The 25,336-nt window shown below is 38.5% G+C and overlaps 2 long non-coding RNA genes across 2 annotated transcripts in view; one reads left to right on the top strand and one right to left on the bottom strand.

Annotated features, from left to right (window-relative positions):
- LOC309659105 overlaps positions 1-25,336 on the bottom strand; it is a 442,553-nt gene that overhangs the window by 20,776 nt on the left and 396,441 nt on the right. The window lies entirely within an intron of this gene.
- Positions 1,201-7,338, top strand: LOC309659107. The gene is made up of 3 exons (XR_014262607.1): positions 1,201-1,455; positions 5,171-6,640; positions 7,128-7,338. It is a non-coding gene; the product is annotated as an uncharacterized lncRNA (long non-coding RNA).

The following is a 25,336-nucleotide window of genomic DNA, read 5'->3' as shown; positions in this document are numbered from 1 at the left end:
AAGAATCTGCCTGCCAGTGCAGGGGACATGGGTTCAAGCCCTGGTCCAGGAAGATCCCACATGCCGCGGAGCAACTAAGACCATGTACCACAACTACTGAACCTGTACTCTAGAGCCTGTGAGCCACAACTACTGAACCCGAGTGCCACAAATACTGAAGCCTGCACACCTAGAGCCGTGCTCTGCAACAAGAGAAGCCACCACAATGAGGAGCACATGCACTGCAATGAAGAGTAGCCCCCACTCGCCTCAACTAGAGAAAGCCCACACACGGCAACGAAGACCCAACACAGCCAAAACTAAATAAATAAAAATAAATAAATCTATTTTAAAAAATGGGCAGAAGACCTAAACAGACATTTATCCAAAGAAGACATACAGATGGCCAGCAGGCACATGAAAAGATGCTCAACATCGCTAATAATTAGAGGAATGCAAATCAAAACTGCAGTGAGGTATTACCTCACACCAGTCAGAATGGCCATCATCAAAAAGTCTACAAATAATAAATGCTGGAGAGGGTGTGGACAAAAGGGAACCCTTGTGCACTGTTGGTAGGAATAAACTACTGCAGCCACTGTGGAGAACAGTATGGAAGTTCCTTAAAAACTAAAAATAGAGTTACCATGTGATCCAGCAATCCCACTCCTGGGCATATATCTGGAAGAGATGAAAACTCTAAATCAAAAAAATGCATTCACCCCAATGTTCATAGCAGCACTATTTACAATAGCCAAGACATGGAAGCAACCTAAATGTCCAATGACAGATGAATGGATGAAGAAGAGGTAGTATATTTATACAATGGAATACTACTCAGCCATAAAAAAGAATGAAATAATATGGTTTGTAGCAACACGGACCTAGAGATTATCATACTAGGTGAAGTAAGTCAGAGAGAGAAAGACAAATATCCTATGATATCATTTATATATGGAATCTAAAAAATGATACAACTGAACTTATTTACAAAACAGAAATGGATTCACAGACACAGAGAACAGACTTACACTTACCAAAGGGGAAAGGAGAGGGGATGGATAAATTAGGAATTTGGGATTAAAAGATACACACTACTATATATAGAATACATAAACAACAAGGACTACTGTATAGCACAGGGAACTATATTCAATATCTTGTAGTAACCTATAATGGAAAATAATCTGAAAAAGAATATATATATATATACACATATATATATATAACTGAATCACTGCTGTACACCTGAAACATTGTAAGTTGATTATATTTCAGTAAAAAATTATAAATACCAAAAATAAATTACATTTATTAATTTTTTAAAAAAGAGTCACAAGAAAGTTTGCTCTTCCTCTCTGCTCTCTGCCAGGTGCAGATATAAGGAGAAGTCAGCAGTCTACAAATCAGAAAACTTTCCTTACCAGAACTCAACCGTACTGGCACCCTGCTCTTGAACTTCCAGTCTCCAGAACTGTAAGAAATAAATTTCTGTTGTTTAAGCCATCCAGTGTATGGTAGTTTGTTACAGCAGCTTGAATTCACTAAGACATTTAGAGATAGGACCTGTGAGGAGGTGATGAAGGTTAAATGAGGTCATAAAGGTGGGGCCCTAATCTGACAGGGTTGGTGTCCTTATAAGAAAAGGAAGAGACACCAGACTTCTCTCTCTACCATGGAGGACACAGAAGGCAGCCATCTGAGAGCCAGGAAGAAAGCTCTCAGCAGAAACCAAATCAGGTAGCACCTTGATCTTGTACTTCCCAATCTCCGGAACTGTGAGAAAATAAATTTCTGTTGTTTAAGCCACCCAGTCTATGGTATTTTGTCATGGCAGCCCAAGCCAACTAAGACAGTATCATAGAGTACTTCTTTATACTTACCTTTTAGGACAAGCATCTGGGTTCCTTTGGAAAGGAAGCCCAACATTCATACTGTACACTGGAATTTAGAAAGAGCTAGAGGGACAAATTGTAGAAGTTTCCTAAGAAAATAGAGGTAAGGAAGAGATTCTTAGTCATTTCTGTGCCCTAACATAGGAAATCTTCACCTCCTAGAGTAATCTGATGTTAGGTTGATGATTTTCATATAACCTCATCTTGTCTCCATCAAAGTCAGAGGAGAAAACATCACCCTACTATTACCAAAAACTCTCCACTTGCAATAAGGTAGGTTGTCAACCATACTTGGTATGACTTAAAAAAGTCATACCAGGATATTGCTGACAAAGTAACAAGGGCTTTCTAGATCTTTTGCTAATCATTGTCTCATGAATTTTTTCTTTTTACTTGCTCCAGAATTTTAGAGGATAGTTGACTAGGTCTTCTCCAGAAGATAAGGCGGCATAATTTCATTATCATTGCATCATTTTCCAAAGACCCTGGCAGCTAGAATTCACCTTAAAATAATGATCTTCAAAGTGGGGTACCTCTATCTCTTGAGGTACACCAGGGCCACTTCATACAGCTGTGCAGCATAGGCCCTGGGGTGAAAGATACCTTTCACAGCTGTACGAGGGCATGGATAGGACTATTTTCCTTTCTGACCACTTCGCTTATGTTCACCATGTTCTTACTTTACAAAAACAAAAGACTGCTCTCTTATCCATCCCAAATCTTACTACAGTGTGTCTCTCAAGGGCTGTGTTGCCCAATACAATAGTCACTAGTCACATGTGGATATTGAGCACCTGAAGTGTAGCTGGTATGAATTAAGATTTGCTGCTTGTATAAAATACTACAAGGAATAGTACCAAAAAAAAAAAAAATGTAAAACTACCTCATTTTTAACTTTTTATATTGACTGAATGTTGAAATGATTATATTTTGGAAATATTGCATTACATATAACATTAATTTCACCTGCTTCTTTTTGCTTTTCAAACAAATTTTAAATTACATATATGGCTCACATTGTATTTCTAATGGATGGCACTTCTGCTTTCAGAGAAGTCTCCAAAATAAGGCATCAAAAATTTGCATTCAGGCTTTGTGTCTTTCCTTTTCTTCTCTTTAAGAGTGGGTATTTTGGTATTCAGTGGAGCAGTTTGGCCAATATGTTCATTCAGATATAATGTAGAGTGTGGTTATAAGAGTGATGATAATTTTACTCAAAGAAAGCATTGCTCCTGAGGGAGAGTGTTGAGAGAACCAAGCAGAGTATAGGTAAGAAACATTGGTAGCATCTTAGGTCATCCAGGTGACATGCAAGGCTCTCTGCCTTACTTAGCACTCTTCCTTAGAATTAGTGTTTATAAGTGAGATGATTGTCCTATAGTAGTCCCAGATTGACTGTAAAGACTGGATAATCAATCCTTTTGTAATTCAGGGGGTTTCTAATTCTTTGCTTTCAACAAATTTGATGGAGAACCTAAAGTTGATGATTTAAAATAACATTTAATGAGAGATTACTGTGAGATACTTTTGGCATGCAATTCAGAAGTTGAAATAATTGAATGACTTTACTATAATAAAACTATTTTCATCTATTTATGAGAACAGTGTCTCTGAGTGCTTATATCTGTAAAACCCCAAAATAGGAATTGAATCTAGATTAAATTGTATCTCTTTCTAACAATAAATAACATTCATCAATAGATTTTGAGAGATGTATCCAATAAAATTTTACTAATTATGTGTAATTATTATCAAAATTTATCATATATTGTTTCAAATTTTAACTACTGATAATTATGATAATAAAACTTTCAGGTAATTTTAATTTTTAATTTTAATTTTAAAAGACTTTCAAACATAAAAATACACTGCATTACATAAAATTCTGGGAATGGAGAATGGAGTGAAAATAATATTTCATTGAGAAAAAGGAATGATGTGAAAGGCAGTCTTTTTTATGAATGATAGTGAATTTCTAATAAATATGTTATTTTGATGGTACTGGAAACATAAGAGTCATGTGATGATTTTATTTTAAAATGTCAACATTTATAGTATAATGGAAATGACATTCTTTAAAACTACATTTCTAATGGAAAATTTTAGATGTCAACTTTCAAAAGTGGAAACAGTTTCACAGTTTTTCAAAACTCTTCTAGGGACAAAGTGAGCAAAAAGATTCAGATGACTGCCTCAGATGGCAGCTAGTCAAAACCATCTCATCTGATAGATGTAGCAGCTGAGGACCACAGGTTCTGTTCCTGAACCAGAACCCAAAGCCACATTTAGTCACTGGCTCCGCAACTCCATCCCATCTCCTACGCAAAGAGGGCACACGGGGTTCTGAGAGAAAGTCCATGTTTATTAATGACAAGGTACCTCTAAGTAAGAGGTCATCTCTTAAATGTATTTGAGTTTAGAGCTGTCTGACATCTGTGGTAGCCTGTCACCACCAGTCTCATCAGGATTCTTCCTAAGGCAATCATTTAGAAATATGAGGTGTCCATACATCTATCTCAGCAAGTTGGGTTGTGATTTATCTAACAACTGACTTCCCTAACAAAGCTGGAAGCAGCTTAGGGGGAGTAGATATTCATTGTTTTAGTTGGCTTGGGCTGGGCTGCCGTAACAAAATACCATACACTGGGTGGTTTAAACAACAGAAATTAATTTTCTCCCAGTTCTGGAGCTGAAAGTGAGATAGGGTGCCAGCATGGTCAGGTTCTGTTGAGAGTTCTGTTCCTGGCTTGCAGACAGCTGCCTTCTTGCTGCATGTGCCTGCCGAGAGAAAGCAAGATCTGGATCTGGTCTCTCTTCCTATCCTTAAGGACGTAATCCTATTGGATCAGGACCCTACCCTTATAACCTCATTTAACTTTACTTCCACAAAGCCCCTACCTCCAAATATGTCACATTAGGGGCTAGGGCTTCAACATACGAATTTTAGTTGGACACAAACATTCAGTTCCCAACAGTCATAAATCTTTATATACCTTGTTCCTAACCCAACGGATGGTACTAGTGAGCATTAATAAATTTCTGCTGAATAAATTCATATTAATTCCTTATATCAGTGTCATAGTGGCAATGTAGTACAGCAAAGAGAAAACTAGCTCTATGACCTTGGGCAAGTCATATAACATCTCTGAGCCTCAGCTTCTTCAGATGTAAAGTCTAGATAGCAACTCTTATCTTATAAATATGTTATGAGGCTTAGAAGGGAGGTGTGTCAAGGGTATGGAATCGTATGTGTGAAATAATAGCTCTATATAATACTTCTGCTTAACATTTTATAGTTTGTGAAGCACTGCTGTATACATCATTCTACTGAATGAAGACCTGAATGCCTCAGACACTTCTAGCACCAAGCTTCATGATCTTTAAGGTCTTGGATGAACTGGTATAGTGAAAAGAAAATAAGGTAACCTTGGACTTCACTAGGTCATAATTTCTGTGTTATGCAATGAAGTAATTCACTGCATTGGTCTAGCTCTCGGGGTGATCAAGAGGGCAGGTTAATAAATCTTCCCGGCAGGGAGAGGAAAATATTAGGTGTTTTAATGTCTATTCTTTTGCAAAATTAATCAGTTACTTGCTATTTCCTTAAATAAATTATTTTTCAGAATACTTATAGCCAAAGTTTTGTAAGTCCAATCACGGACACTAGATGGCACCATAAGAACCTCACCTGCACCAATTCCTGACAGTCCAACAGCTCTTTCTCACAATTTACAGCCTGAAGATTTTTAACATAGAGTCTGGGGTGAAGAAAACTTAGAGAAAAGTTCTTTCATTTCTATGTAGAGACTATAAGTTTTCTCTCTAAGAGGTTGATCTCCTACTGTGAATAGTACGCAGAGGATCAGGACTCTCATGGGAAACTACAGACAGCGTGGATCAAGTCAGGAGACGTGGTCTGCGTCCCAGTGCCGATGCTTCGCAGCTGGTTTTCGCGGAGAAGGTCTATTTCCTGCCCCGTATGCATCTCATGGGATTGCTGGGAGGACCATGCAGAGTCATGGATGAGAACTGCCACGTGCTACAGTTAAAAACCAGGGTTCTTTCTACCTCTGCAGCCCCTCTTCCCGGGAGGCTCGTGCCTTGCACCAGCTCCGGGCCTCTGCTACCCGGGCCCCTGCCTGCTCTGTTTTCAACCACAAGCTCACTCCTCAAGCATCTGGAAAGGACTCTGACATCAGATCTGTTTTTCAACTTTCACTCAAGCAGCTGGAACTCACGCTTCTTCGTGTCCTCCACACCAGTGGTGTTCAGCTTCTCTTCAGTAGTCCTGTGGCTACTCGTCATCACCTGGAAGTGAACCCCGTAAAACCGTCAGCTTCACCTCCCATTGTTCCACAAGTCATCCCTCCTTTCCCCTCCCCACCTGCTCATCCCTTTCACTGCGATTCCAGCTCCTCCGCGTCTTCCTTCTCTCCCTGTTCATCAGCCCCCGCTTCTCTGCGCATAGAGCCCCTCTTTCTCTTCTCGCCTAGGCTCTTTAGTCTCCCACCAGCACCTACGCCTCCCTCACCCCAGTCCTCCGAGGCCTCCAGCCCTCAGGCCGCCACGGGACCAGTGCAGCCCTTGGTTTGAGGCAGGGCAGAGCGCCAAGTGGAAGAGCACAGGCGTAGAATTGTTTTATTGCTCTGACAGTAAACAGCTGCGTAAGTAACTCTGCCCACATTACTGACCCCTCTGAGCATCGGCGGTGGGTATTTTCGGGGGATGAAGACATCTACCCACAGGAGAATTAAGGGAGTTAGTAGGTAAGAAGAGATGTCCTAAAACATATTTTTATGCCTTTATCTTTTGCCTCTTCCACATATGTGACCTCCCCCTGCGATCCAGAGGTCCTTCTCTGGAGGGCAAGTGGATGAATAGGTAGGCTAGGATTATTAGAGTAAAACACAAATGAGAGGCAGGGTGTAGTTTACTTCTAAAACAGGTAACTGAGATATAAAACTAAAGGCCTGAAGAAAGTAGGGCCTAGAGATTATGCCAAAGTATACTTTGGAAACAAAACAGGGGAGAACCAGGTATACCTGCCTTCCGTTCCCCACCACAAGCAGAAAGGATCATGGGGACCACGGAGGAGGGGCCTCAAAGGAAACGGGCAGGGAGGGCGGAGGAGCTGGGTTGTCCCTGTATGGTCAGCCCCCCACGATGGCGGCTCCCTTGCTCGCTGTGCGTCCCCTGCCTGACCAGTCCCTGCCTCACCGACCCCTACTCACCTGACTGACCTTCCCTCCTCAGTACATGGCTGCATGCTCGCCCCGGCCCAGCTGGGAACGCTCATTAGATCAGAACGTCCGCACCTTGCTGGCTCATCAAAGGGGCGGTGAGGGGCAGGCTCCCATGCTGGTTTCCCTGGTAACCGATGAGCCACGCTGACGTCAATTCCCCCTGTAACTGGTAACCTCCCTCTCCCCGTGGTAGTGAAGACGGCCGCTGTCTGCCCCACAGGGTGGGGAGTCGCGCCCGGACCTCGCTTCCCACAGGTAAGATCCTCCTATCCATGAACACCATTGATGTCTCCGTCACTGATTCTGGGGTCCTTCTACGGTCTTCAAGCTGGGCAAACACTGGGCTTACAAGCCTGCGGGGTGCAGCCCAACAGTCCCTTTTCAAGAGTCCTACACTCACCTAATCAGGAAACCTAGGTGGGTCCCTTAACCCCCAGAAGCAGGGATGTGGAAAGAAAATCCACAGCATATATATAGTCATTTAGCCCTCGAAACAACTCCACAAAACCACTGTTACCCACGTAAAACAACACCACAAGACTATTATTGGCCCCATTTTACTGAATAGGAAAGTGACAGGATTTTGACTCAGGCCAGCTGACTTCAAAGGCCGTGCCCTTAACCATCACCCTACACAGCCTTTCAGTAAACATCAGTTCCCTACACCCACCCCAACCCCACCTCTACTCAATGCCAGGGTTAGGAAGCTGAGTTAGGAAAGGTAGGCTGCCGTGTGTTTCATGCTGTTACGGTTTAAGGTCTAAACTCAGCTGGGCCTTCGGTTCTGCTTCATCTCCTGTTGTTTGTGCTTCGTCGGCTCCCTTCACCAGGCCCTGCAATGGGCCTAAACCCTCCACCTTCCCTGCCCCGCTCACCTCCAGCAGTAAACTCACCTGTGATTCATAGACAAAATCAGTGCCGTTAGGGGTGGACTCCTGCAGCTTCCCTCCTTCCCTCAACTAACTTATCTTCAAGGGAAGCCTCTCCTCCTATCCAACCAGTTTTCGAAGGAGAGGTTCCTCTCTCTCTCCTCTTTCAGACCGCTCCCTCCTTTGCTCTTGCACCCCCTCCAGGAGTTCTCTCAGGTGTCTCTTTTTCCAGTATGTTCAGCCTTCCCCCTCTCTGCTGGGTCCTTTCAGCATATAAACAAGGTAAGGTCTTTCCTCTCCTTCATGTCATTTCCATCCATAATTGTCCTAGATGTCAGAAATTTCCAAGCACCAGTCCCTGAACTCTTCCTAAGTAGTGATGAAATCTCACTAATTCATGATAAAAAGTTGAGCAAATAAGGATAATATAGGGAGTTTCTCATTAAACTAAAGTAATTCAATTTAAATGATTTTTTGTTCTGAAATTATGACTTTTTTTTAAATGTTCTGTTATTCTTTGTATAGGAGGCCCTCTGCATCTGTGGGTTCCATGTCCTCGGATACAGAAGGCCGACTGTACCACACCATTTAATACAAGGGACTTGAGCACCCGTAGAGCTTGATATCCTTTGGGGGTCCTGGAACAGATCCCCCAAGGATCCCCAGGGATGACTGTATGCCCCCTATCAGAAGTGTGAAGACTTCACTTGAGCAACGAACAACCCTCTTTGCTGTAAGACGTTGAGATTTGGGGCTTCTTTTTTACTGTGCATAACCTAGCCAAGAAGTCCTCAAACTCTTTGGTCTCTGAACATCTCTACACTCTTTACACTCTTAAAAACTATTAAGGACCTGTATTGACTGTGTTTCTTTACTTTCTGTCTTCTCAATGCTCTGGCAGCTGGGACCTTGCTAGTGCAGGAGAGACTGCTCCTTTGAGGACTAGCTAATTCCTAGAGATGACAAACTCCCCCCTTGTGAATATACCTTTCATGTGCAAGCTAACCAATCCAAAACCATACCCCTCCGCCCCCATTACCACCCCCTTTACCCAGCTCTCACAGGGCTCTTATACTTTGGGCCAATACAGCGATATGTTGTTTTACTGCACTTCACAGATACTGCATTTTTTACAGATTGAAGACTTGTGAAAAACCTGCATTGAGCAAGTCTATTGGTGCCATTTTTCCAGCAGCATTAGTTTTTAATTAAGATATGTACATTGTTTTCTTAGACATAATGCTATTGCACACTTAATAGACTACAGCATAGTGTAAACATAATGTTTATATGTACTGGAAACCAAAAAATTCGTGTGACTTGCCTTATTGCCCCATTTGCTTTATTGCAATAGTCTGGAACCAAACCAGCAGTATCTCCGAGGTATGCCTGTGCTCACCTGTCCTGGTCACCTCAGGGCCAGATCCAGGAAACCCTAGGACAGCCCCTACACCTAAGAGCCTGCTGAAATTATTCAAACTAGCCAACCCTAAACCTGCTTACCCTGCCTTGCCTGTTCCTTTCTGCGAAAACCACAATAAGGCTCTCACCCATGCTTTCCCCTCACTCCTTCAACCTTCTGACTGACTAGTGCTTCCCGGGTGGCCCTGTGCGGCCCTGTGTGACATGGCAGGCCTCCTACTCTTGGGAACAGACTTCCCTTTAGTGACAGTCATCTCCTGGTCTATTGACCTAACCATACCTAAGTAATAATAAAGCCAACATTTTAAAACAGGACCTCAGTGGGCTTTTGTTTATGTGGGTTCTATATATTGATATTTACTGTTTTAGATATTAAAACTGAGAAATTTTAAAAATATGTAAATGAATCCATTATACATTAGCATAGTAATATATCTTAATGAAAAATATATTTTCTAGAACAAAAGAATAGCTGTGAGAAGAGTAGCACTGTTTCAGTTTTTACAAATCTCTTTAATGTCTGGCTAAGCAGAATAAAGCTGGATTTGGGGGTCTGCTTCTGCATTCAAAGAGCTGCAGTATCACATTCTGGAAAACTCCACAATACACTCATAAGAGATTGAGAATGAAAAAGGCAAATAACATTTTAGCATTTAATCATTGATTTTGAAACTGACTAGCACACTCTAGTGAATCTTGGTCTCTATTTTGATGATTCATCCAGTGAGTCATATTCCTGGAAAGATTCTCTAGGGTCCCACAAAGGCTCACGCTTATTGTCCAAGGCTAGAACTCTTATGCACAGTCACATCCAGTCTCTGTTTTGGGGGTCTGCCACTGTGCCTGGGTGGCTGGTGCTGCAAAGACTCAAAACATAACCACAGAGGAATAATCTAGACAAACCAACAGGTCCTGGAGATATTTCTGGATCTCAAATAAAGAGGCCCTCTTGCTTCCTCGTGAGTTCCCCTCTGAGGTCTTTGGAGCCTTTAATGTGAGTGGACTTCATTCTGGACAATCTAGAAAGAGGTTCTAATCATGTTTTTCGTCCAAAGAGAAGATACCAGGTTCATAATCTGTGATAACATCATCCCCTCCTCTCAAGGAGTATCTGCAACAGGATGCAACACTATCTGTTCTAGCTATTGCCACCACTGTTGTAACTTTTTCTGGGGCAAAAAGATCCCTAATCCCTTTCAGTCAGCATCACTGAGAAGGGGCCAGGCCATGGAAAAGTCTGAAAAAGAATGGTAATCCAAAAGATAGTTTGCATTTTCTCCTAGACACAAAAATACTAGTGACTGTTCTACCAATTGATACAGGAATACTTCTTCCTGTCTTCTAAATATTCCACTATACTTGAATAAATCAAGCTCCCTGACTCTTAATTAGGGGCCCAGGGAATAACACCCCGTACTTCCCATTCTATAATAATGGTTTTGACATTTTTATTTCTATCTCTTTTCCATAGTCTACAAGCTTTAAGAGGAAGCACACAATGTACCTTATATTTACCATAATAATTTCATTGTATAGCACAGTGCCTGACCTGATATAGTTAGTATACACAAAAAATACTTCTTAGTTAAATGAATGTATCAAGATTTTCCCATCAGTAAGTTATGCCAACTAGCTAAAAGTTTAGGGTTTTGTCATTCCATACTTCTTCTTTTCCAAAGAAGTGCATGAAGTAGAAATTAGCCCTTTCTAAATATTATTGCATGTCTTTACATAACAAGAAAACTAAATAATAAAAAGCGTAGATTGAATTTTTCTTCACGAAACAACAGTTCTCAGTATATGAAACAACAGGATGGAATGCACAACTTGCTTTGGGGACCTCACCTGACTCTCCCTCAGATCATCTTGAAAAATGCACTGTGAATTATATCTTATCAGGTTAACTGACTACTCATTTTAGCTCTAAGTAAATGGCCAAACATAGCTGACATTTAACAGAGAACACAGAAGTAAAGATTGCAATCTTTTAAGTAAGTTTCAGACTTATCAAACATAGCATTTTTCTTGCATATTGCTGTCAGGAAAACTATGAGTAACACTTTTTTAAAAAAAAATCATCGTTGCCGTCAAAAACTGGAAAACTTTGTAAGTTAATTGGGAAGTAAATTAAGAATCAGCATGTGAAAAATATAAAATCAAAATATTCATTTCACACAAAACCTCTGTGTCATGATTAATAACACTATTTTATAATAATCATGATTTCTCACAGTTTGATCTTTATAGGTTACCATAAGAATGCAGTTGATTAGTGTTTGCATGTATCTTTCTTGGTTATTACCTCTTAATCTCCTTTCTACACAAACAAAGGCATAAGGATATTAAGAAGAAGGAGAAGGAGAAAGAAGAGAACAGAGAGAAGAGGAAGGAGAAAATGAAGACAGAAAAAATATTACATAAAGGAATAGTTACTTTTCTGTATCAATTTAGTTAGGCCACGGCAACCAGATATTTGGTCAAATATTATTCTAGATGTTTCTGTGAGGGTATTTTTTAGATGAGATTAACCTTTAAATCGGTAAACTTTGAGTAAAACGGATTACCCTCTATAATATGGGTGGGCCATAGCTAATTAGCCTCTTAAGGGAATTCTGCCAGCAGACAGCCTTCAGAATCAAACTGTAGCTCTCTCCTTAATTTACTGTCACCTAAGGAAAAGGCCATATGTCTCTCTGCGGAAGAACTGAAGAAATCCTTGTCATATGTACTGACTGCATTGTTGCAAAAAACCCTTTGTTCTAGCTATCTGGCTCTTCACCAATAAATGAGCTATGGATCTTCAAATAGACACAGTTCCAGAAACTGAGTAGAGAATTATGACTTTTTACTGGAGTGACTACTGTTCTCTTTCTGCTCCGCCATGCGTGCCATTTTCTTGCTGTAAGACGTTAACAGCACCCAAGCTGGCTGCCTGTCTCTTTTGCCCTTTGGAACACTATGCTCACTATCTTTACCACCACCTTTAGGTCACATGAACCTTAGCTGCTTTTCTGACATTGGAGGTCACTCCTGTTATTTTGAGATCCATAGATTAACAATTCCAAGTTTGTTACTGCCTCCCTTGTCATCAACTCAGCCTTACGGAAGAGCGCTACCACTTAACCTGTTGTGTTGCCGATGCCGCTCATCAATGCAGTTTGGATGGCCCTGGCGAATGGTATGTATTCTGGCTCCTCCTGAAAACCTCTCCTCTGGTAGGTTTTCTGGACTCACGTAATTTATTCTATCCAGCTTTCTCTCTTCCTGTAGCCTCTTTATTCTGTCATGGCAACTCAGCTATGTCTGTTGCTCAACATGGGACATTTCTTTCTTCATTCTTCTAGAGTGTTGAGATAGCTCTATTTTCTGGGGCCCTTGCCTGAGTGTTAAATCCTCATGTCCTGAGAATTCTTGCTTATGCAGTCTTATATTCTGGCCTACTCAGCAAGTACCCCCAAAGTGCAATCCCTGGGTCATTCCTTCAACTCCTGCTAATATAAGCTAATTCTTATATCTCCTCTATAAGTGTGTATGCTCTTTCTTATCAACACATTCCAGTTGGATTAGGTTGCAATTTAATGTTAATTCCCAGCCTGTGACCCACGGGAGAAGAAATGAATCTCTCGAGGAAAGGTGGTCACCTGTTGCCCTTGTGAGAGAGGCTACTACAGTGTTCTCTGTCAGGCATAAACTGTTAGCTTTCACTAGGAAGGACTGGTGAGTCACCTCTGTGAACTCTGAGGATTCCAGGGCTCCAGCACAGACAACTTCTTCAGGATCATCTGTCTAGAGAATCTATCCAGATATCCCCATCCCCCAATTCAGCTTGACAGGTGTTATTTTCAGCTCTTCTGAAATGTTTTCTGAAGTCCTTTAATAACACTAAAATAAAGCAGATTTTGCTGAGTGCTTTGAAGATGAAAAAGGGTTGCAGAAACTAGTCCACTTAACAGTCATTTGTCATGACATTATCCAGTTGCACAAGTCTCCACCAGACCCTGGAGAAAAAATATTTTTTCTTCAAGCATAAGATTTTTGGAGTTTACAGAAACTAAATACAAAAATCATGCTGCAAAATGAAATCTTGAAATCCTCCTATTGTTGTTTGGGAATCAGAGATAGAGTGAATATCAATAAGTCTTAAGACTTATCCCACCACCAGAGCCTCCCATCAAGCCTCTTAGATAGCCTCAACCACCAGAGGGCAGGCAACAGAAGCAAGAAAAACTACAATCCTGCAGCCTGTGGACCAAAAACCACAGTTACAGAAAGAGAGAGAAGATGAAAAGGCAGAGGGCTATGTACCAGATGAAGGAACAAGAGAAAACCCCAGAAAAACAACTAAATGAAGTAGAGATAGGCAACCTTCCAGAGAAAGAATTCAGAATAATGATAGTGAAGATGATCCAGGACCTCGGAATAAGAATGGAGGCAAAGATTGAGAAGATGCAAGAAATGATTAACAAAGACCTAGAAGAATTAAAGAACAAACAAACAGAGATGACCAATACAATAACTGAAATGAAAACTACACTAGAAGGAATCAATAGCAGAATAACTGAGGCAGAAGAACGGATAAGTGACCTGGAAGACAGAATGGTGGAATTCACTGCTGCGGAACAGACTAAAGAAAAAAGAATGAAAAGAAATGAAGACAGCCTAAGAGATCTCTGGGACAACATTAAACGCAACAACATTCGCATTATAGGGGTCCCAGAAGGAGAAGAGAGAGAGAAAGGACCAGAGAAAATATTTGAAGAGATTATAGTCGAAAACTTCCCTAACATGGGAAAGGAAATAGCCACCCAAGTCCAGGAAGCGCAGAGAGTCCCATACAGAATAAACCCAAGGAGAAACACGCCGAGACACATAGGAATCAAAGTGGCAAAAATTAAAGACAAAGAAAAATTATTGAAAGCAGCAAGGGAAAAACGACAAATAACATACAAGGGAACTCCCATAAGGTTAACAGCTGATTTCTCAGCAGAAACTCTGCAAGCCAGAAGGGAGTGGCATGATATACTTAAAGTGATGAAAGGGAAGAACCTACAACCAAGATTACTCTACCCGGCAAGGATCTCATTTAGATTTGATGGAGAAATCAAAAGCTTTACAGACAAACAAAAGCTGAGAGAATTCAGCACCACCAAACCAGCTCTACAACAAATGCTAAAGGAACTTCACTGAGTGGGAAACACAAGAGAAGAAAAGGACCTACAAAAACAAACCCAAAACAATTAAGAAAATGGTCATAGGAACATACATATCGATAATTACCTTAAACGTGAATGGATTAAACACCCCAACCAAAAGACATAGACTGGCTGAATGGATACAAAAACAAGACCCATATATATGCTGTCTACAAGAGACCCACTTTAGACCTAGGGACACATACAGACTGAAAGTGAGGGGATGGAAAAAGATATTCCATGCAAATGGAAATCAAAAGAAAGCTGGGGTAGCTATACTCATATCAGATAAAATAGACTTTAAAATAAAGAATGTTACAAGAGACAAGGAAGGACACTACATAATGATCCAGGGATCAATCCAAGAAGAAGATATAACAATTATAAACATATATGCACCCAACATAGGAGCACCTCAATACATAAGGCAACTGCTAACAGCTATAAAAGAGGAAATCGACAGTGACACAATAATAGTGGGGGACTTTAACACTTCACTTACACCAATGGACAGATCATCCAAAATGAAAATAAATAAGGAAACAGAAGCTTTAAATGACACAATAGACCAGATAGATTTAATTGATATATATATATAGGACATTCCATCCAAAATCAGCAGATTACACGTTCTTCTCAAGTGCGCACGGAACATTCTCCAGGATAGATCACATCTTGGGTCACAAATCAAGCCTCAGTAAATTTAAGAAAATTGAAATCATACCAAGCATCTTTTCTGACCACAACGCTATGAGATTAGAAATGAATTACAGGGAAAAAAACGTAAAAAAGACAAACACATGGAGGCTAAACAATACATTACTAAATAACCAAGAGATCACTGAAGAAATCAAAGAGGAAATCAAAAAATACCTAGAGACAAATGACAATGAAAACACGACCACCCAAAACCTATGGGATGCAGCAAAAGCGGTTCTAAGAGGGAAGTTTATAGCTATACAAGCCTACCTAAAGAAACAAGAAAAATCTCAAGTAAACAATCTAACCTTACACCTAAAGAAACTAGAGAAAGAAGAACAAACAAAACCCAAAGTTAGCAGAAGGAAAGAAATCATAAAGATCAGAGCAGAAATAAATGAAATAGAAACAAAGAAAACAATAGCAAAGATCAATAAAACTAAAAGTTGGTTCTTTGAGAAGATGAACAAAATTGATAAGCCATTAGCCAGACTCATCAAGAAAAAGAGGGAGAGGACTCAAATCAATCAAATCAGAAATGAAAAAGGAGAAGTTACAACAGACACTGCAGAAATACAAAGCATCCTAAGAGACTACTATAAGCAACTTTATGCCAATAAAATGGACAACCTGGAAGAAATGGACAAATTCTTACAAAGGTATAACCTTCCAAGACTGAATCAGGAAGAAACAGAAAATATGAACAGACCAATCACAAGTAATGAAATTGAAACTGTGATTAAAAATCTTCCAACAAACAAAAGTCCAGGACCAGATGGCTTCACAGGTGAATTCTATCAAACATTTAGAGAAGAGCTAACACCCATCCTTCTCAAACTCTTCCAAAAAATTGCAGAGGAAGGAACACTCCCAAACTCATTCTATGAGGCCACCATCACCCTGATACCAAAACCAGACAAAGACACTACAAAAAAAGAAAATTACAGACCAGTATCACTGATGAATATAGATGCAAAAATCCTCAACAAAATACTAGCAACCAGAATCCAACAACACATTAAAAGGATCATACACCACGATCAAGTGGGATTTATCCCAGGGATGCAAGGATTCTTCAATATACGCAAATCAATCAATGTGATACACCATATTAACAAATTGAAGAATAAAAACCATATGATCATCTCAATAGATGCAGAAAAAGCTTTTGACAAAATTCAACACCCATTTCTGATAAAAACTCTCCAGAAAGTGGGCATAGAGGGAACCTACCTCAACATAATAAAGGCCATATATGACAAACCCACAGCAAACATCATTCTCAATGGTGAAAAACTGAAAGCATTTCCTCTAAGATCAGGAACGAGACAAGGATGTCCACTCTCACCACTATTATTCAACATAGTTCTGGAAGTCCTAGCCACGGCAATCAGAGAAGAAAAAGAAATAAAAGGAATACAAATTGGAAAAGAAGAAGTAAAACTGTCACTGTTTGCGGATGACATGATACTATACATAGAGAATCCTAAAACTGCCACCAGAAAACTGCTAGAGCTAATTAATGAATATGGTAAAGTTGCAGGATACAAAATTAATGCACAGAAATCTCTTGCATTCCTATACACTAATGATGACAAATCTGAAAGAGAAATTATGGAAACACTCCCATTTACCATTGCAACAAAAAGAATAAAATACCTAGGAATAAACCTACCTAGGGAGACAAAAGACCTGTATGCAGAAAACTATAAGACACTGATGAAAGAAATTAAAGATGATACCAACAGATGGAGAGATATACCATGTTCTTGGATTGGAAGAATCAACATTGTGAAAATGAGTATACTACCCAAAGCAATCTACAGATTCAATGCAATCCCTATCAAATTAACAATGGCATTTTTTACGGAGCTAGAACAAATCATCTTAAAATTTGTATGGAGACACAAAAGACCCCGAATAGCCAAAGCAGTCTTGAGGCAAAAAAATGGAGCTGGAGGAATCAGACTCCCTGACTTCAGACTATACTACAAAGCTACAGTAATCAAGACAATATGGTACTGCCACAAAAACAGAAACATAGATCAATGGAACAAGATAGAAAGCCCAGAGATTAACCCACGCACCTATGGTCAACTAATCTATGACAAAGGAGGCAAAGATATACAATGGAGAAAAGACAGTCTCTTCAATAAGCGGTGCTGGGAAAACTGGACAGCCACATGTAAAAGAATGAAATTAGAATACTCCCTAACACCATACACAAAAATAAACTCAAAATGGATTCGAGACCTAAATGTAAGACTGGACACTATAAAACTCTTAGAGGAAAACATAGGAAGAACACTCTTTGACATAAATCACAGCAAGATCTTTTTTGATCCGCCTCCTAGAGTAATGGAAATAAAAACAAAAATAAACAAGTGGGACCTAATGAAACTTCAAAGCTTTTGCACAGCAAAGGAAACCATAAACAAGACGAAAAGACAACCCTCAGAATGGGAGAAAATATTTGCAAATGCATCAACGGACAAAGGATTAATCTCCAAAATATATAAACAGCTCATTCAGCTCAATATCAAAGAAACAAACACCCCAATCCAAAAATGGGCAGAAGACCTAAATAGACATTTCTCCAAAGAAGACATACAGACGGCCACGAAGCACATGAAAAGATGCTCAACGTCACTAATTATTAGAGAAATGCAAATCAAAACTACAATGAGGTATCACCTCACTCCTGTTAGAATGGGCATCATCAGAAAATCTACAAACAACAAATGCTGGAGAGGGTGTGGAGAAAAGGGAACCCACTTGCACTGTTGGTGGGAATGTAAATTGATACAGCCCCTATGGAGAACAATATGGAGGTTCCTTAAAAAGCTAAACATAGAATTACCATATGACCCAGCAATCCCACTACTGGGCATATACCCAGAGAAAACCGTAATTGAAAAAGACACATGCACCCGAATGTTCATTGCAGCACTATTTACAATAGCCAGGTCATGGAAGCAACCTAAATGCCCATCAACAGACGAATGGATAAAGAAGTTGTGGTACATATATACAATGGAATATTACTCAGCCATAAAAAGGAACAAAATTGAGTCATTTGTTGAGACGTGGATGGATCTAGAGACTGTCATACAGAGTGAAGTAAGTCAAAAAGAGAAAAACAAATATCATATATTAATGCATGTATGTGGAACCTAGAAAAGTGGTACAGATGAGCCAGTTTGCAGGGCAGAAGTTGAGACACAGATGTAGAGAATGGACATATGGACGCCAAGGGGGGAAAACTGCGGTGAGGTGGGGATGGTGGTGTGCTGAATTGGGCGATTGGGATTGACATGTATACACTGATGTGTATAAAATTGATGCCTAATAAGAACCTGCAGTATAAAAAAACAAACAATACAACTAATACTAAACTTTCATTGGGTTATTTGTATGGAAATATGTTAATATAAATGTTTCAGACATTACATGAAATTTCTAAAAATCTTATATTTGTATTTGTACGGAAATATGTATGGAAATATGTTAATATAAATGTTCCAGACATTACATGAAATTTCTAAAAATCTTATATTTGTATTTGTATGGAAATATGTATGGAAATATGTTAATATAAATGTTCCAGACATTACATGAAACTTCTAAAAATCTTATATGTTCTGGTATAATGTTATAAGTCATAATCCTAGTTATTACTTTAAAATGTATATCTCAGAAATAACTAATTTTCTTGTCAACTGCATTATTATGAACTTTCATCAAATCTTTTACTGTGGTCATTTTTAAGTCTTTTGTCATTTACAGACAGTTCTGGGTGTACTCTGATGATTTTGCAAATATGTTCCTATAAAAGGGTTTCATCTTCAAGAAATTCATGGAAAAGACTCTGACAAGTGCAGGTTTCTGGTCACTGACTGTACTGCTGAACTGAATGAATAAGCATTTTCAGAACTCTGATGAAAAACTGATGAACACATAAAAGTGCTAACAAAAGATCAAGATGAAAAAAAACAATTAATTACATGGGACTGAGTGAACTGATGAGGATGAGTATAATTTTTGTGACTTTCTGTCTGAATTTAAAAAAAAAAAAAAAATCCCACAAGGACTCAGAGGCAAAGAATATACAAATCCATTTTCACTGCAAAGTAAAGGAGCTGTTACAGTGGAGGATTACTGGACTGAACGTCAATATTATGACATAGTATGAGTGTGTTTCATGTAGGGTAATTGCAATCATTGTTGCTTTTGTTGTGGTCATCCATGTACAATGCTTGGTGTCAGTCTATTTATCTCTTGTAAAAATAAAATATACTGTGTGTGTGTGAAAAAAAAAAAAAAAAAGACGACTTGTAAGCCAACTGGAAGATCTGACCAACAAAATTGTGCAGTTTTTTCCCCCTTCCTTTAAATACAAGTATATGATTAAGAAGGGTTCCTTTCTCTGAATCTTCTCAGCCTCAAAATGTGACTTGGAGAGAAGAAGAAGAATATTGTGATGAGTAGTTAAAATGGTTGCTTTGAAATCCATTTGCTTTGAATGGTTGCTTTGAAATGGGAGGCAGCTAAATTTACGTTCTCTTCTTTGAGCTGTAGCTGGCTTTTTTGAAGTCAGTCCCATGCTTGTCTGGTTCAGGGGTCAGTCAGATATTTGGGTAAAATTTATACACAGAGTTTGGGGCTTCTCCTCCCTAACTCTGTACTTTCTGCCATTTTCACCTTCAGATTCCAGAAGCTATGACTGCCCTGAACTCTGTCTTCTAGTTCTCCACAAGAATGAGGCTGATTTCTATTGAAGCTTTAGCCTCCCTGTCAGATGTAACTCTGGAGTAGTCTCAGGCTAAAAGCAAAACAAATGAGAAACTCACCTTTTACCCTGTGGTTTTCTCTGTTTCTAAGTGTTAACTCCCCTCTAGTATCTGCTTTTTATATATTTATTTTTCCAGAAAATATATCCACCTTTTCTTTATTCAACTTAAATCACTGAACTACATCAAGCCAAAAAGCCCTACTATTTTACATGTTATATGCCAGAAAACATACCTCACTAGAATATCGTATAGTAGTAATTTGTTATATCTAGGCCTAGTTAGATAAAGAAACAGTATCGAGCAGAGCTTTTTTAACGAAAAAAGGGAGGAAGAAGCTGCAATTTCCTATTCCTACATTAATAATTTTCATTAGAGTCGGTGTTCTTTGTGGGAAGAGAAGAGAAAACTAAATATAAAACTAGAATTTATGCATTGGCCAAAATAAACAGACCTAGAGGAAAATGTTGTCTAATTAAAAGATCACTGAAAATTATTTGCAGGCTATGATATCTACAATTACTAATCATTCTTATGTATAGTGTTCTATAGAGATTTTTTTTTTTAACATAGAGATTTTCTGAGACTTGACCAGTTTCTCAAGTGTCCCTCCAGGATAAAAAATAGTAATAAAAATAAAATTAAACATTTAATCAGTTTTAAAATTTAAAAATCATTTAAAGTTAATAAGGAGCCATAGAGTATTATTTATTAAGACTGTGAGATAGCAACATTTTAGATTTAAGTATACAGAACATAATAATCCTTTGAGAAAACAAACAAAAATTTAATAGAAATGTACCATACATATGTTCAAATTAGGAAGTTTTAATTGACATGTGGTGTGGATTTTTTTCTTCATGCCTATTATTAGATTTAATATATTTTACAGTTCAAAAGATTAAATCTCTTTGTATTATTATGGTTTGACAGTAAACCTGGATTTTCAAGCACATGGGTGACAGTAATGCAACTGGAAAGTTTCAGAGATAATAATACAGACCCATGTAGAGGGTGTAATTGTCCCAGGGGGGTAAGAGACATAGGTGTACTTGCTTATTCATAGACTGGTGACAGTTTACTATGACGCTAATCCTTACTTGTTTGAATGAATTAAATATATTTAAAATGAATGGTCATGAAGGCTGAAACATTTGACGCTAACATCCTAGCAACATTTCTTAGTTTCCTGTTGGTACCGAAGTACAAAATGCTAGGAAATATCAGTGACGTTTATTGAAGCGATTTCCTTTTTCCGTACTTGTGGGTTGATACTTCCAATCAAGTGTTGCTGATTAGATTCTGAAAGCATGTAATTGATTTTCAAACTCTTTACATCCTGGTTGCTATGTTTAAACAGCCACATGAGAAACATTTCCTGAGTCTAGGTAGATTGCTTTTTGTTTTACATGAGCAATAGCTTAAAAGGTGAGTTGACATTTAAAGAAATAAATATTCAAGCACGAGGTACATTTGAAAGTCATTAAGATTAATAAAGGTTTACAATAACATATTATCCTTAAGTGTTGACACAAATACTATGCTGTACTTATCTGACACTAATCTGTCTAACATATGAAGAATGGAAGCAATGATTTGATTTTGACCCAAATAATGATGTAATCATAACCTTTGCAAGAATGAATTAAAGCATATTCTAACCTTTTCATTATTTCACATTTTCACTACCAGAAAATCATTACTCAAAAGGGAAAGGAATGATTTTGCAACGGGGTCTTGCTTAGGGTTATATTTCAATTCCTCATAATGAAACATAAAGGACAGGAAAAAGAAGGTGAGGACATTCTATCAAATCACTACTTGCAGTTTTTCATATGCAATACTCAGTATAGTTTAAGACTTAACCAAGAGAACAACCCATTATGTCTCAGCAGCAAATCTGTCAATATGCTGATGGAGCAGAGGCATAATATATGTTATTTGAATATTGCAACAGGTAACTTTTATTTGTAAAATGCAAGGAAGATTTTACTTTAAGGGAAAAACTTCACAACCTAAGGATTTAATTAAAAAATATCAAGTGAACAAAAATTCTGAAAGCCTGTGAACATTAAACTAGATGAAAATTACAAACTTTTAATATGAAAAATTAAGTAGATCATCCCTTGATTTGTTGAGCATAATAAAGCTTATTGAAACTAATCAAATGACATTTTTTCTCATGAAGGTCTTTCTGATATATAGCATTGGAAACTTACTTCATTGTTCATGATCATTAATGCTGAATTTAATTTAATTCTATTTATTTTAATATTCAAACCTTTATTAGCTTCTGACACCGGTCAACCCCACTCCTGGGAGCAGTTCCCTCCTATACTTGTAAGATCATTTAATATCTACTTCGTAAGGAAGTCTGCATTTAGACTCAGGTTTGTTTGCTTGATTAATTTGGTGAACTTAAAGACATTGCTTAGTCAAAATTCAAACAACACATGGATTCTAAATTGCTCCAAGGTAAATTCTCAATTCTATACAATTTGCTGATTTTTAAAGGGGGGAAAAAAAAGATCTTCTAACTTTTCTCCAATTGTTTCCAAGGACAATTGACAATTTAATGCTATCATTTACATGTAGGCCAAAACATGATTTGTTCCTGTCTCCTTTTCACTTAATTCAACTTAAAAAAAAAAATGTATTGATGGCCCACAATGAGCCAGGTTTTATTTCACTTTCCAAAGATACTTTAGTGAATCAAACAAAGATGCCTGCCTTTGTGGAGCTTATATTCTAGAAGCGATGGGGCAGCAGATAATGATAAACATGGACACATAAATGATATTTTACATTAAAAGGCAATGAGCCTTATGGAATGAAAGAACAAGGAAAGGGTTTTCAATTGTAGGCGGGGCCTGGGGGTGGATGATACTTTTACTTAGGCTGGTATGGGTAGACCTCCTTTTGGTGATAGTTGAGCCAAAAATTTGAAGAAGTGAGGGACTTCACCCATGAAGATATCTGGGGAAAATTGACCCATTCAGAGTCAGAGCAAAATCCTAAATGCGGAACTTGTCTGGTATGTTTGGAGAAAGCTATGAAGCTAGTGTCACCGGAGAAGCAGAAGGTGAACCGGAGCTCCCGCTGCATCTCAGTGATGTGAGATGTCTGAGAACTAAGGGAGGGGTAATCATGTGGGGCTTTTAAGTCATTTTGAAGAGTTTGGTTTATATTCAGAGTGAAATGGGAGCTAATTTAGAAAGACTGAACTTCTGTTTGTTAATGACAATTCTGGCTACCATATAGAGAAGTTGTGGGAGAGGAACTGGGGTCAAATCAGGTCACCTAACGATCAAGCGCTTCCTGTAATTCAGACAGGGAGTGACAGAAAATACAGCCAATCCAAATAAGTACATCTATTTCAGGAAACACCCTGAAGCATCTTTGAATAGGACACTATCTAGTTTACACACCAGTCACATCCGATATTCAAAGGATTTTATAAGGTTATCACTTTAAGTTAAGTTTGGGAACACACATTCACTCCTCTTCTGTGGAGAATGGCTTTTGGCAAGATATTTTTAGTGCCATAACTACATTTCAGTGTGAATTATTTGGTGTGCAGATTATATAAAATGCTTTGACGTATACTATATCAGTACACAGTAAAATCAAAGAGGAGAACTAAGCAGGGCTTAATTCATAGGCCTAGTGTTGCAAACTTCTTTCCCTTTGTCCCTCTGAAATCTGCTTCTCAGAGTGAGACACAATAGGTTGAGCAACAAGCAAGGATTAGGTATGGTTCACATATGATTCCAGAGTTGGTTTATAATCTTGAATGAGAACTGAAAAGTCAAAACCCCTTTACTACAATTCCTTCTCATGTGACTCTTGGGCATGCCATGTTTAAGAGGTACTGTGTCCCACATCCCTTTAGAAATACTAAGTATTTATCTAACTGCCATTCTCCTAGCTCTTTCTAGTCATGGTTCCAAACTGAGCCATGATTTTGAACCATCATTCAACATTTTAACGAGTATGTATTTATGTATCTAGTAAGTTTGGCCAGCCTGGCATTTTCATATGGATTCCCACATATACAGTTTAGGAAGATTACACACATTAAAATGGTTCTTTCTTCCAAAAGTCCCTGTTATATTTACTATAGAGAAAAAAAATTGGATGATCATTTTAACCCTTGCTAATGTTTTTTACAAGATTACAAAAAGTTTTATCTAATAAATAACATAAAATATGTTTTATAAAATATAGATAAATTTTACAAAATATATACAGAGGTTGTATTAATAATTAGTAATTAGTAAATAATTAATAACCAATACAAAACCAATCAGGGGGTTGCTGCTCAGATACACAATTATGAGGATAAAAACAGAACAAAAACAAACATCACTGGAATACAGACCCCCCTCAGCTCCACCACTAACTAATAATAGGGATTGTCCTTAAGGACCTCCTGCCTCCCTCTTGCTGTCAGAATCCATTGTTAGCGACACCCTTTCTCTTTCATCCCTCCACATGTGTACAAAACTCCCAGTACAACTGTATTTAGCTGTGTTCTTTCTCATATCAGGTAAAAAGTAATATGCAAATAAACATGTAATCAAAGAGGTGAGTTATTTGTCAAATCTTGTGAGTTGCAAGGTCTTCTTAGTATGACAGCTAAGGAGAAATTCAATGTTTATATTAGGAAAAAAAACGAATTTAATTATGAAATGTAATCAGCACTCATATGCTGTGTGCCTGCTCCTTGGAAAAAGTTTTGCTAAGTCATGCCTTCAATTTCAAGACCTTACAGTTCATTGGAATGAGGAACTATGAATAGATATGTGCACATCACTACCTCCAGTATAAGACACTGGGAGAGAAGAGCTGGAAGGTAGCACTATAATGCCCTAGATTGCACTAGACATTAAATCTTTACCCATAGGATACCCATTTCATTTTACTAAATGGCTCTCTATAAACCTAGTGAAATGAATGATTTGCCAGATATTGTAAAGAGGGTAGAACTACAGGATTTTATAGTGTAGGTTCAAACTCTTTGCCTGACTCTCATAGTTTATAAGCTAGTCTCTTGCAGCCTTCACACAATGATGTTAAAAGCAAAGCAGCTACAAATTCCCTACCGTCGTCCTGGGCCCCCGTATCTCCAACCAGGAGTCGCTGAGAGGACAGAGCAAAGCGTCACCCTGCTGAATAGCAATTACTGCTTCTGTAATACCTATAATAACTGGCCCTAGTTTATAAAATTGAAACAAATTGCTTACA

This window comes from Balaenoptera physalus (assembly GCF_965194825.1).
Source record: "Balaenoptera physalus genome assembly, contig: SUPER_3_unloc_7, whole genome shotgun sequence".
Lineage (NCBI taxonomy): Eukaryota > Metazoa > Chordata > Mammalia > Artiodactyla > Balaenopteridae > Balaenoptera > Balaenoptera physalus.
The sequence above is the reverse complement of the archived record's forward strand: the minus strand, read 5'-3'. Positions and strand labels throughout refer to the sequence as shown.